A 12093-nucleotide genomic window follows, 5' to 3' on the forward strand; every position below is an offset into this window, starting at 1 on the left:
CTATTTGCCTTCCCACAATGTTTTATGCATAACCGTATTGTAGGACCTATGGTTGCATTGCACTGTAATAATCAGTTTACTCCATTCTTGTATACTGAATGAGAAATTCTTAAGAGCAAAGCATTTTTATAAAAAATCTTGGGCTGGTGTTGTAACTCAGGAGTAAAGTGTGAGGCCTTGTGTCAACTCCCAGCACCAAAATAAACAGAAAATCCTTTATCTATAGTGTTTACCATATAGTAAAGCTCAATGAGTGTTTGAGAAAGTCAATAACCTTGGTATTATCATTTATCCTAACAGAATGCATGCAACATCCACTGAATTAACTGAATTCCTACTATGATGTAGGCATTTGGAAAAAGGATAAGAAAGAGTTAGGCACAGGTGTTCCTGGGTACTAAGGAAACTGAGTTCTGAAGATTGCAAGTCAAAGACAGGAAAGTTTGTGAGACTCTTATCTCCAATTGACCACCAAAAAACCCAGAAGTGGAGCTGTGGGTCAAATGGTAGAACAGCAGCCTTGAGCAAAAGAGCTAGGAACAGCACTCAAAGCCTGAGTTCAGGGTTTATGCCACACACAAAAGATGCGAAAGAAATTGTTTCTGTTCTTGAGTTCAGATAATAACATAGTGATTAAGAATGCAAATTGTGATTGTGAGTCAATTATTTAAATATATAAGTTTCAGTTTCCTCATGTGCAAGATGATGCTTTTAATATAAAATTTAATCTTTACAAGAATCAGTAGCATAAGCTACTAGGTAATGCAATCATACAACCCCTGCTCTACCTTTTTGGTGATACTGGTCTTTGAACTTAGGGTCTGTAATTTGCTCTATTGGCATGCTACATCTTAAGCTACACCTTGTCTTTTACTGCTTATTTTGGAGATAGAGTATAGCAAGCTTTTCTGTCTCTTAAGTATCTAGGGTAACCAGGCATGAGCCACTGTCTCCAGTTAATTTCTTCTCTTTCTCTCTTTTTCTTTTTATCTTTTTCTTTTTGCAGTATTGGGATTTGAATCCAAGGCTTTACATTTCCTAGGCAAGATAGGACTGCTTGAGCCACACCTCTAGCTATTACAAATTTTTGAAATGAGTAAAACATTATTGTATTTGAAGCCTTCAGTCCAGTGACAGATATAGTAGACACATCCTAATAGTTGTTATTATAAATATGGGCTAAACACAGAAATTACCACAATGAAAACAGAAAATTTTAGGAGCCATTGGATGGTTTAAGTTTCATAGAAAATATAACTATGTACCTTGAAAATAATCTAGGAAAGTCTTCAACGTTAAAGCCTTAGAAATCAAGGAGTCCTACATCTGGAGTCAAAAGCTCAAATATGATACCATCCAGGGGGTTACTGTACCAGAATTTGGGAACTCTAGTCACATATTAGAATTACCTTGAGATGTGTGAGTGTGTGTGTGTGTGTGTGTGTGTGTGTGTGTGTGTGTGTGTGTGTGTGTGTGTGTGTATGTTGGTACTGGGAGTTGGATCCAGGGCCTAGGCTCTGTCTCTCAAGGTCAGTGCTCTACCACTTGAGTCACAGCTCCGCAACCAGCTTTTGGTGGCTAATTGTAGGTAAGAGTCTGATGGACTCTTCTGCATAGGGCTTCAAGCCTGTGATGCTCAGATTTGAGCCTCCTAAGTAGCTTGTATTACTCACCTTGAGATTCTAATGTGCAAACAAATAGCTATCTTTCAGTCTTCTCCCCCAACTAATTAGAATTTTTAGTAGATCCTTGCACAATAACAGTTTTAAACCTATCCAAGTAATTCTGATGTGCAGCTAGAGTGGACATCTACTGAATTTTACCCAATGAGGGAAAGCGGGGCTAACATTTACCATCAACCACAATAATTGTTACACTTGTCAGTTTCTTAAAAAAAGAGTTTAATATTAAACAAATCCTGGCTAGTAGTGCAAACAGGATGACTAGGGAAGATTTTTTTTTTAAATCAAGATACTTTCCTTGTTAGGCATTAATTCATAACAGATTTTATCCACGATTAGGTTGGAACTGTCGGCCAAATGGTAGAGGGCCAACCTTAGGTGAAAAAGCTAAGAGACGGTGCCCAGGCCCTGAGTTCAAGCCCAGCATACACACGAACATACAGAGAGGATTTATCCAAGAGCACAGGGCAAGTCAGTCCAGGTGGGGAATAAACCCACTCCTTTCAAATTAATTGACCTTCTAAAAGGAAAGCACACTGGAGATGTGCTTTTAAAAATGGCTAAGATAATGGGAAGAGAGAAGGAGAGTACTAATCCAAGCTAAAGTAATCCCAAGAAACGAATAACGGTCTTCAGCTTTCCCAAGCAGCCAGAGAAAAGGAGAGCTTGAACTCTATTCTGAAAGGGAGAAGGTGGAGCTGGGGGGGGGGGGGGGGGGAGAGGGAGGGAAAGCAGAACTAAGCACGCATGCGCCTCCTCCTGGCGCCGCGGCGCCAGAACCAGCCAAGGGCCGTGAGTTACGACCTCTTGCGGAGACATCACGACACCTGCCGTAAAGGCTGTCTGTGTGTGCGTGCGCACCGTTTCTCGGGTGCTGGCCGCGGCTGTGAGGGACCTGGCTGTGCCGCGCTCCCTCACGTCGCGATGGTGAAGCTGAGCAAAGAGGCCAAGCAGAGGCTGCAGCAGCTCTTCAAGGGCGGCCAGTTCGCCATCCGCTGGGGCTTTATCCCTCTCGTCATTTACCTGGGTCAGTGCGAGAACCTGCCAGGAGAGCGGAGGTCGGAGGGCTCGCGCGTCTGTGAATTTAGACTCCCGGGAGCCGGAACCGGGGACCCCACGGCGCCCGACGGCGTCTCGTCTCGTTGGGGTGGATGGGACTAGTCGGGTGGTCTTTAGCAGCGCACCCGGCTCCTCCCGTTCTGCGTTTACCTGTGAACATGGAGGCGCGGCCTCCTGGTCAGGGCGGCTGTGAGGTGGCCGCGGCGACGCGGCGGCTGGGGTGGGTTTTCAGGGCGTTGGACACCCCCCCCCCCCCCCCCCGCCGCGGGTCTAACGTGGAAAGGAGCCTGGCTGGGAGTGAATGCCTTTGAGGCCACGGCCATTGCCACTACAGTAGTTGGATGGTTTTGCCTTCTCACTCGTTTGGGTGATTTTTATTACTGGTCCTTTTCAAATGGGAAGAAACCGAGCTATAGAAAAGGCATAGTTCGTTGTCTAAGGTCACACGGGACTAAGCCGGGAGGCCTGGGTGGCGGTGTATAACCCTGGTCGTGGGGCCTCAGGGCCCCTACTCTTAGTCGTATTGCTGAGCTGCACGCATTTGTCAGTGCCCAGGCAAACTGTCACATAGGGCTGCACTCTGGAACTTTATCCTGATTTTAAGGTTTGCTTTGTTGTGAAATTCAGGCAGTATGGTGAAATGGAAAGCATAGGTTCTAGCCACAGCTCTGTCAGTTGGAAGATACAATTTGACATTTCAGGAGCTCATAGTTCACACTTCATTTATTTTTTAAGTTTAGTGTAAAGGTGATGTACAGAGACGTTACTGTTACATAGGTGAGGTAATGTGTAGCTCTCTTTTTGAACAATATTTCACACTTTATGTGCTGCTTTCAGTTCATTTGAAATGTCATACACTGTGTAAAGTTTATTTGGTCTTTACCTTAACAGCCTTGGAGTAGGTTGGACATTCTCTAGGTGATTCTTATTTTCCCTTGAGTTAGTTGCAAGCCAGTCCTGATAAGGGGATACTTATGTATGAAGGGCTTTAAAATATCATTTTCCTCCCTTATTTTGAATTCATTAAAAATATATATTACTTTCCCACATTTTGATGACTTGGTTTAGGCATCAAGGATTAGAGATAATTATGACAGCTTACTTACACAGGCTGTGGTGTTTTTCCTATTCCTTGCAAATTTGCAGCCCATTATTCCCCCATTATTTTTGGTTTTGGTTTGGACTTTTCTACACCAGACAGTCTGGAGTATCTGCATAGTGGTTCCCTTTCCTAGGACTACCATTATGGTGATTTTCACTCTATTGTCCAAGATGCTAAGGCTGTCTTTACACTACTTTATCATTGTCTTTTACAGTGCATGCAAAAGTTAATTTTATGTTTAAACTACTCTCCAGGTTCTTTAGCATATTAGTTATCCTGAAAATAGGGTAAAATTTCATAACTTACAGTTTCACAGTTTAACAATTAACAGTTCTTTTTTTTTTGGTAGGGTCTTGCTGTATATCCTAGACAGGCTTTAAAAGTTCCTCCTGGCTCCTGAATACTAGCCACCACACCTAACCCTTCCTAATTCTTGACATTCTTAACCTGTTTCTTTAGCATATACATTTACATATACATTATCACATTTAGAAGTATATTTTGAACAGTAAAAGGTTTATTCATACTTGAGATGAGAGCTAATTTAATTTAGTTGATTAATAATCATTGAATTACTCCACTCCTTTTTACCACTAGACTTTACTTTATAAAAAGAGTGTTTGGAAGAGTTAGAGATCCTCAATTGTGCTTTCAAAAGTATTTGTGTTCCTCATGTCTTCCAGTATAATTTGAGACTTGTGTTAATATATTTCTACCTAACAACTAATAATGAAAAGTATAGCAAGCTAAGTACTACTGTGTTAATTTCATATATAGTAGAATATAGCTTGTGCCTTCTGCTGATTAGTCTTGGAGATTTTCATACTGTAGTGAAAGATTTTTTTAGGCAAGGAGGAGGAAGGATCAGTCCTAGGGCTTGAACTCTGGGCTTGGGCACTGTCCCTGTGCTCTTTAGCTCAAGGCTAGCGCTCTGCCACTTGAGCTACAGCACCACTTCTGGTTTTCTAGTGGTTTATTGGAGATAAGAGTCTCATGGACTTTCCTGCCCGGGCTGACTTTGAACCATGATCCTCAGATCTCAGCCTCCTGAGTAGTTAAGATTACAGGGGTGAGCCACTGGTACCCAGCTTGTAGTGAATATTTGAATCTGTTTTCTAGCACAGATTAATCTAGATGGTATTGGTTGATATGATGTCATTTTAGCTGTATTAGATTAGATTAAAAAGAAAGCCTCTCATTTTTTTTGACTACTCGTATTTCAATGATTTCTTTTTTAGGATTTAAAAGGGGTGCAGATCCTGGAATGCCTGAACCAACAGTTTTAAGGTACTGCTCTTACTAATAAACATTTCAGGGCAATGTTTACGTAAGTTTTAAGTCATTGGGAAGCAAAACAATAACAATGGTAGCTGCTGAATGGACTGTTACAAATCATTGTGGTCTTGGGCTGTTGGAAGAACTTTGTGGACCAGTTTATCATGTTACCAGGTACGTACTTAGTCCTTCCAAATTTTTATTTTTATAATCATGGTAAAACATATTTTAGAAGAAAGATAACTAATTTATTATTACATCACAAGATGAAATGTTTAATTTGTACATTCACATCTTATCCTTTTTCAGATAAATACATCCTTTTATGTTGTTCTAACAAAAGGCACATAGAATTTTCAGTTTTTTCTCACCTAAATTTAGACTTTTTATTCCATTTGTTTTCCAGTGCCAAATTAGTTTGATTTTCAACTTTTCAGTATTTTACATGACAATACATTTATTTATTTGTTACTTACTTATATGCCAGGACTGGGGCTTAAACTCATGGCCACATGCTCTTACTTGGCTTATTTCCTACAATGCTAGTGATCTACCACTTGAGCCAAACCCCTTGTTTTACAACATTGTAAGGTATGTAGATTTCTATAGACTTTTAATTCCTTACAAAAAATTCTTTTTTTCTTTTTTCTTTTTTAATTGCCAGTCCTGGGGCTTGAACTCAGAGCTAGCGTTCTACCAATTGAGCCACGGTGCCACTTCCACCTTTTTCTGCTGATGTGGTGCTGAGGAATCGAATGCAGGGCCTTATGTATGTAAGGCAAGCACTCTACCACTAAGCTACCTTCCCAGCCTCTCCTTACAATGAATTCTTAAAGAAATTAGTAAATTCATAATATACAAAATATACAAACATTCATAATCTGAAAATGAAGTCACATTTTTTTCCCAGAAGCAACCTTGCTGGTGTTGGACTGAAAGACCCCAGACTTCTGGGATACTTTTGTCTACAGGAGGGCACCCCAGAGACCAAGACTCCAAACCAGTAGATGCAACAAGCAAGAGGAGTTTATTTGACGTTTGCGCAAACGGACTCTCTGTCCTGAGCAGACAGGGAGCCCCGAGCAGCGGTTACAGGCATTTTTAAAGGCAGAAACCCCAAGATTTACACATAACACAAGGCGTCTGGTAATTAGAGGTCACTATACACTCTAGCAATCATTTTTTACTACAGGGGGAAGTTTATAACACTCTTTGTAATGAAACAATTGGCGAGGATGCTCAAATGGAGATAGTCACTCTGGGAGATAAGGGTCAGGGAGTTTACATAATTACAGGCTTGTGATTGATTAACATTTGGCCTAGTTTGCGGGATTTGCCAGGTGGTCCTTATCTTGGGTCCCTATCTTGGGTCCCTATTTTGGGTTCCATTTGGCCACTTAGGGAATTTTCAAACAGGAACCAGAAAAACATACCTGTTTGTTCTTTATCTATGACCACAAACCTTATCCCAGGGGCAGGCATCTGGGCTCCCAGAGACTTTTTACTCCAGTACTTATTTCCAGAAGGGAGGGCAGTTAGTGCTAGGGCGAGCAAGTTTACAAAAGCAAAACCAGCAGTTAGCAATTGTAAAATGTAACTCTAATTTTTAATTTTTCAGGACAAGCAGTTTCAGAAGCTTCATACACACTGTGTATATATTTATGTACACATGTATATATATGTATACTTGTCTGTTAGTTTTCCATTATTTTGACGAAGTGAGATAACCAAACTAACTTGGCTCATGGCTTCAGTGACTTCAGTCTATGGTTACTTGGTCCTGTGGATTTGAGCCTATGGTGGCATAGTCCAAAATAGCAGGAGCATGTAGTAGAGGAGGCCTGTTCACTTCATGGTAGCAGGGAAGTAAAGAAAGAGGAGGGCAGGGTATGCCCTCAGTGGTATGACTTCATTCTATAAGGCTCTACGTCTTAAAGGTTTTCCCACCTCCCTATAGCTTTACAGGCTGCATAACCAAGCCCACATAAGTTTTTGAGTGGTATTCTGATTCTAAAATAGAGCACTGTGTAAAAATTACATATACATGTATATGTATGATATATGTATATATCATACATATATGTGTGTGTATATATATATATATATAAATATATATATATATATATAAATGAAACTAGAATCTCAAGCAAATTTGAATCAGAAGAAGGATTGATATTCCTGGTGCTGTGAGAGCCCAGACTGCTGGTTGGGATTTCAGCTTGACCCTCTGTTTTAAGACATCTCTTGTAGACTTCACTGATACTCTAGGCTTTAGTTTTTTTCAAAACCTCTGTTAAGTCACTTTTTCTGGTGTGGGCATTAAAAAATTATACAGATTGAGTATTTTCCAAAATGCTTAGGACCAGAAGTGTTTGCTATTTCAGATATTCATACTGTGGATAGGCAAAACCTATAGTAATATTCATAGTCACTTAAAATATGTTCGCTATTGTTTCAGATTCTTTAAGTACATTATGCATAGTTGTTACTTCAGTCCTTCAGAGCAAGACACAGTGGATGGTGGAATACTTCTTTCTCCAAGCCAGTCTTTGCATCTACTGGGTCACATGGTCTTACTTGTTACTTAGCACCATGTAACTGTTCTCTCCTTTTTTTGGAAGAAGTTTTCGTTTCAAAGAGAACTACCATGTGTGCCTTAGCTTGTCTAGGTTTGTGGTTATTCTGTTTTCCCTAATAAAATTCTCTAACAAATGAGACTTTCTTTCTTTACCTCTCTCTCTGCTTAACATTTTATTTTTTTGAGAGGTTGAACTGGGAGTCTATTAGAAAGCCGGTGACTATGAGCAGACTCAAGTACCCCCAAAAAACATGCAAAATGGTGTGCAGTTAATGCTGTTAGTTAATGCTGAGCAGTGAAGGTGTAGAGAAAGAGCAGAAAAAAAATCTCAACAAACCAGATCAACTCTAATGTAGAGTTGTGACCTGACAAGAGTCAGGAGACAGGAGGAGAATCAACAGACATGAGACGTGGGGCAGAGGTGGAGGAGTCATGGTCAGAAGGCAAGGTCACATGGAGCTCGAGAGTGCAATGAGTTTATGGTACAGACCTGGCAAGTCTGGGAACCTATTGTCCAAGTGCCTGCCCATCTGCTTCTAGGAGTTTAGGTGCCTATCACCTGGGGGTGGGCATGGGGAAGTGGATTCCACCTCCAGAGCCCTGGGAAAGTCTCCATCATCCACCAAAATGCCAACATGGCACCAGTTAGACCCAGTATCTATCCATAACATTTTATGGCATGGCTTAAAACTGTCCTCTGGGGAAAACAGCATGCTACATAATAGTACATGCTAATCCCAGCATGTGCGTTTGCCCATTTGGCAATGTCCAGAATGCTCTTTTCCCTTTTTCCATCTGATGAAACCTTTTTTCAGGAAAGCCCAACCTCAGTGTTAGCTCTTTGCTAAATGTCTTCTACTTCTGCTTAAACTGATTGCATTTCTATGTTCCCATAGTATTCTTTCACATATGCCATTCTGCCTTGTATTATGCTTGCTGCTTATGTACATAACATTTTTTTTTTCCCTGCTAAGGGCTAACGTAGCTGCTCAACAAATGTCGAATTAACTAAATGACTCCAACCCTTGGTCTTTGTGTCTTGGGGAATCTCAGACCCAGGAGTGGGGATGGAATAGCTGCTATTCTTGGAGAAACTTTACTGCCTGAAAGTTTTATTTCTCCAAGTTACTGTGCTGACTTTCTCAATCTGTGTCATATAGGGGGTGTTCTAATTTCCTTCCTTCCTTCCAAGGTATACTTGCATTTTAGGAAAGAATTGATTTCCTGCAAGGGTTATCTAGTTACACAATTTCATATTCTTGCTGGCTGCATTGGGGAGACTGGAAAGGTGTTGCTTGGTTGCCCACTCTGTATCCTGAAAGGAACAGAATTAATATAAAATTTAATGTTAATATAAATTTTATAGCTTATACACAAATTTATTATTACTCTTGGAGGTACTGGGGTTTGAACTCAGGGCCTTGTACTTGCTAGGCAGGTGCTCTTCCTTGGTCTCTTTTTCCTGGGCTATCCTGGACTGTGATCCTCCTATATGTACTCCTGTGTATCTGGAATAACAGGTGTGTACCACTGCTCCCAGTTCTTTTATGGTTGATATGGAGACTTTCAAACTTTTGCCTGGGTTGGGCCTGAACTACAGTCCTCCAGATTTTAGTTTTCCTAGTAGCTAGGTCTACAGGCTTGAGTATCTGGCTCCGTGATTTTATTATTTATATAATACTTATAAACAATATAGTTAGTGGTTTTGATATTTTCTTTATTTTGGTCAAGTGGGCTCGAACTCGGCTTGGGCAATGTCTCTCAGCTCTTCAGCTCAAGGTGAGCACTTTACTGCTTAAGCCACAGAGCTATGTCCGGTTTTCTAGTGGTTTATTGGAGATAGGAGTCTCAGGGACTTTCCTCCCCGGGCTGGCTTTGAACCATGATCCTCAGATCTCAGCCTCCTGAGTAGCTAGGATTATAAGTGTGAGCCACCGGTGCCCGGCTTCATATTTTCTTTCTTTTGGAAAATTGTTGCCTTTTGGTATTAGAACTACGTTGATCTTAGTAACCACCTTTTTTATCTAGCACTACAGTGTATGCCTTCACCAGTTGTTGGTTGATAAGAATGGTATTTTCATATGTAGTGTTTTAATGAAAAAGTAAGTAGATTAGTATCTGTTGTAAGGCAAGGAAGATTTTTATTTTGGATGCTCATTGTCAGAGGCATCATTTTTTTTTTCAATGATAGGGATTGAATTCAGGGCTTTGCACATGCTAGGCCAGTGTTCTAAGGTTGGGCTACTACATCTTTAGTTTGAGTTTATTTTCACATCTCAACTGTAGTGGGAGATGTTGATACTTTTCTCCTTCCTGGATCTGTTGCTTCCAGTTAAACAATGGTTTGGGATTCTGGCAGCTTCTTAGTGGAGGGAATTTTTGTGGTAAGAATTAGGTGAAGTGGGAATAGAGGCTAATTTCTCCTGGAAATGTGAATAGGCCAAAGTATTCAGAGTACTCAGGTTTCATGTAATCATTTCAAGGTCACCATTTTCAGTTTTTTTGTTTGTTTTTGTTGGACATGGAGACAGCACTCTGGGCCTAGGGGCTGTCCCTCAGCTCTTCTGCTCAAGGCTAGCGCCCTATCACTGAAGCCACAGCACCACTTCCAGCTTTTTTCTGCTTATGTGTTGCTGAGGAATTGAACCCAGGGCCTCATGCATGCAAGGGAAGTACTCTACCACTGAGCCAGCTTTCCAGCCCAATTTTCACAGCTTTAAAGCAAGAATCTTAACAGGGAGTTAAGTGGGTTTCCATACAGAGTGTGGCTTTCTGAAGGTCTTCAGTCAGTATTATTTTAGTATTGATGCTGAATCTTGTGATGAAGCTTTATTATCTGAACTCCTCCATTATTCTAGTCAATACAGTTATGCATTATTTGCCTTTTTACTGATATCATTTTATATATCAACATACACTTTCCTTTTTGTTTCTAATAGGTAATCTCACACAAAAGTAACACAACTATTTCTTTAAATGCTGTTTGGAATGTGAATATTTTGTTGTGTTATTGAATTCTTGTCTTCAGAACTGCATTTGACAGATGTACAAAAGTATACAAAATACTTGAATTCTTCAGCTGTGTTTATGCAATTTTGTTTCAGGGTTTAATGTATTTTTTCCTCTTCACAAACCTTTTAGCCTACTTTGGGGATAAAGGACTATTTGGTCATCTGGACTTGGAAGCAATCCTGAACAGAAACACCATGGAAGGTGTGTGCTCTGGATGGGATAAGACATGGGACATCGTTCAGGTGGCCAGTCTTCACTTGGATGGCACAGGGCTCTTCTCAGATGCATCTGTGATGGAGTAGAACCTCTACTGACTTATTTATCATACATAGACTATCAAAATAAATATTTTCAACAATGTTATGGCTTGAGTCTTTTCTGAATTAAGCGTACTAAGACCATCAGGTAAAAATAAAGCCTTTTGCTACGTTTTCAGAACAAGTAGTGTATGTGTGTGCCTTGATGCTGCTGCCTTAAAAAGTAAAAACATCCATGTCGGTTCCTGGCTATCACTTAACAGAAGAGATTCCTGTTTCTGTTGCAGTGAATCAACAGTTCTTTTAGAAATGGTCTGAGGTTAATAAGGGTGGACTTACCTGTCGTATTTCAATACATTGAAGTAAAGGTCTCACTACAAGAAAGGGGATTTGATTGTCTGTATTGCTAGGGATGGAAATGGCATTGTGGAATTGTATGTGTAATTTGTTTGTAGGTTAAATGTGAATCCATTCTTTTCCTCAGTGGTGTTAGCAAATTACTACTGGCCAGATGAGCCCCAAAGGGATTGTACTACTACATGACATTTTTTTTTGGTAAAAGCAAAAGCAGTTCATGATAACTGGTTTCTTGGAACCTTTTCTTGTAGTTTTGGTGTTTTTTTTCTTGAGGTAGGCTTTTGCTATGTCCTTCAGGTTGCCCTTGAACTAAAATCCTCCTGACTCTGCTTCCTGGATGCAGAGATTATAGGTATGTGCCACCATGGCCAGCTTTTTTTTTTCTCATGATGGGCTTGAACTCAGGTCATAGGTGCTGACCCTAACCCTCTTTGTTCTCAAGGCTAATGCTCTACCACTTGAGCCATATACCATTTCTAGCCTTTTCTGAGTAGTATATTGGATAAGAGTCTCATGGAATTCTTTGCCAGGGCTGGCTTCAAACCATGATTCTCAGAACTCAGGTTCCTGAGTAGCTAGGAGGCATGAGCCATAGTGTAGAGCTATGGCCAGCCTTTACCTGCATTTGAAACAGTATAAAACAGTATAGCGTGTGCGTGTGTGTGTGTCTGTGTGTCTGTGTGTTTCTGTGTGTGTGTGTGTGTGTGTGTGTGTGTGTGTGTGTCTGTCTGTGTGTGTGTGTCTGTCTGTCTGAGTGGCATTGGGGATTGA

The 12093-nt window shown here is 40.6% G+C and overlaps 1 long non-coding RNA gene across 1 annotated transcript; it reads left to right on the top strand.

Moving 5' to 3' along the window:
• The first annotated feature begins 2507 nt into the window (after positions 1-2507).
• LOC138809514 (uncharacterized) lies at positions 2508-11071 on the top strand. Its single transcript, XR_011366882.1, has 3 exons — positions 2508-2709; positions 5082-5130; positions 10838-11071. It is a non-coding gene; the product is annotated as an uncharacterized lncRNA (long non-coding RNA).
• The last annotated feature ends 1022 nt before the right edge of the window (positions 11072-12093 follow it).

This window comes from Dipodomys merriami, unplaced genomic scaffold (assembly GCF_024711535.1).
Source record: "Dipodomys merriami isolate MVZ:Mamm:240054 unplaced genomic scaffold, mDipMer1.0.p SCAF_5, whole genome shotgun sequence".
NCBI lineage: Eukaryota > Metazoa > Chordata > Mammalia > Rodentia > Heteromyidae > Dipodomys > Dipodomys merriami.